The 2,400-nt window shown below is 41.7% G+C and overlaps 1 non-coding gene across 1 annotated transcript; it reads left to right on the plus strand.

The window, feature by feature from the left end:
• The first annotated feature begins 1,225 nt into the window (after nt 1-1,225).
• Nucleotides 1,226-1,345, plus strand: LOC145390003 (5S ribosomal RNA). The gene has a single exon (XR_013895556.1). It is a non-coding gene; the product is annotated as a 5S ribosomal RNA (ribosomal RNA).
• The last annotated feature ends 1,055 nt before the right edge of the window (nt 1,346-2,400 follow it).

Here is a 2,400-nt window from a genome sequence, read left to right on the forward strand (position 1 = left end):
ATTTTCCTCCTAGGTACATAAGTCCTCTTTTTCATCACTTGTTCTTTAAGCACGATATCACAAATCAATAGTTTGTGCTGCTGCACACACTCCTCACTTCCTATAACTTTAACATCCCTCACTAACCTCCTATCGGCCCTCCTAACCAGAAAATAATCTATCTGACTGCTATTTCCCCCTTACTCATACGTAATTAACCTACTGTCTCTTTTCCTCAAATATGTGTTGCACACAATCATGTCCGTTGCCTCCCCAAACTCGAGTATCCTTTCCCCTTCTGCATTCCTTAGACCATAGGCACATCCCCCATGCACTCCTTCATAACCTTGTGCTGCTTCACCTACATGACCATTTAAGTCCCCTCCCAAAATCACTATCTCATCATCCCTCATACCACCCACTACATGTATTAAATCATCCCAAAATCTATCTTTCTCTGCTTCATCCAATCCTATAAGTTCAGATATTATCTTTGGTAATTATTAAAACTCAAAATTGCAAAAAGGTTCACTTACTGGCTGGTATGTTTTGAGGCACCACAGTTATAGACTCATGTGTGTCTGCGGAATTGGCTCATTTTCCCAACAATCGTACCCAAAGATGCCAAATAACTTTTGTGCTCGTGCACATCCTCAGCGGCCAGTGGATTTTGCCGTTTTCTTATGCTGTTATAGTGTTTTCTTGGCATTTCAGTATGATTATTATTTTGTTTTCATTACTGACAGAGTGACTAATGGGGTAGAAATTCCTGAGTGGCAGATGAGAATGAGGACATTGGCATGAGCAGTATGAGCACAGCTGTTGTCCACCTGTCCTTTCAGCTGTAGATGTTTGTGTATTCTATTGTGTCAACATTAAATCAGAGATAAGTACATATGTTTCTTATATTTTTATTTACTCCTTGTGATTATTAGTCTGCTCTTATGACTGCAAGAGCATCTATTTCCGCTACTTTCAAACAGTTGGTTTGGCAGTGTTCTTCTTGTTTGGTATAAACATTATTTTTATTTTTCCCGCATTTCCTTAGTTGTTACCACTAAAATCCTTATTGGGCAAGCTACATTCTGCCACTTATATCTCAGTTAGTTAGGGTGTTACAGTTCTTGAATATGTGTCAACTTTAATCTTAAATAACTCAAACCATGATTTTGGCACTTGTGCTCCTGTAGTCCTGAGGGCCTCAAAGGATGACAATGCTGGTGATTCTTTGTGGTGTAATATTTGTGCCAACGGCCATACCACATTGAGTACACCGCTTCCCGTCCGAATCAGCGAAGTTAAGCAACGTTGGGTCTGGTTAGTACTTGGATGGGTGACCGCCTGGGAACACCAGATGCTGTTGGAATCCCTACGTGTCAAGTGGGGTTGGTGGAGGATTAGTGCCCCTCTCTGTAAAACAATTAATTCTAAGCCCTTGGCCACCCCGTTTGGGATACATGGCGTCTGGCAATGAATGAATGAATGATGTGATGTACTAACAGGCGCTGTGTCATCTGTATGTGCTGGCCGCTGAGCCTTAACCGGTCATGCCAGTATCTTGTAGTATCTTCGTAGCTTCTTGTAGTGGGTTTTGTAGATCAGTTATACATATGTTGTACTCTTGGATGAGCTGTTGTCATATGTGAGTAGGTTTGTAAGTAGATAATCTTAGTTCCTTTTGTCATGCAATGACAAGAGAGGTAAAGATGAGTATGGGACTATTTATAATTTTTATTCTTTTGGAAAGATTAACTAAAGTCTCTCACACACGAGTGAAATGGATTCGAGTCCCGCTAGCTACCTCCCAGACCGTCTCGCTACACCCCTCTTCTCGCTCTCTCTCTCTCTTGACAACCTCTCGCTTGTTGCTCGGATCCTTCTGCCTGTCTAGTTCCTCCTTTCTTGTATAGGAGAGCTTGTGTCACGTGTACTGGACGTATGTGAGGGTTCTAGAAGCCTGTGTGTTTGTGTGTATGTAGCATTTCTGGTGACACATTGCAGTCTTGGCATTCCTTACTGAAATTTGCAAACACATTTCCTTTCCCACACCTTGCTTGACTATCATGTTACCTTTAAGACAACACATTTATGTTCCTATCTATTGTGATTTGTTTTATTATAATATACAGTAGAGTCCTGACAAGCAGACGTTAACACCAGTCGCCTAGTCGCCTTTGTCAGGTCAAGGTGATGGTTGGGTAAGTCACACCATCATGCCACTTACATATTCCCTCTTTCCTTGTTTCTGAATCCTGCATAACCTGTTGTACTTTTCTTTTTCCATGTTTCTGGACCCTACCTTACCCCCATTTGCTATTTTCTATATTTCTGGACCCTACCTTACCCCCATTTCCCAATTTCCATGTTTCTGGACCCTGCCTTACCCCCATTTGCTGATGAGGACTGTCTGTATTGTCCTCT

Source organism: Coenobita brevimanus, unplaced genomic scaffold (genome assembly GCF_032717465.1).
Source record: "Coenobita brevimanus isolate Jiangsu-jjx unplaced genomic scaffold, ASM3271746v2 jjx.HiC_scaffold_2702, whole genome shotgun sequence".
Classification (NCBI taxonomy): domain Eukaryota; kingdom Metazoa; phylum Arthropoda; class Malacostraca; order Decapoda; family Coenobitidae; genus Coenobita; species Coenobita brevimanus.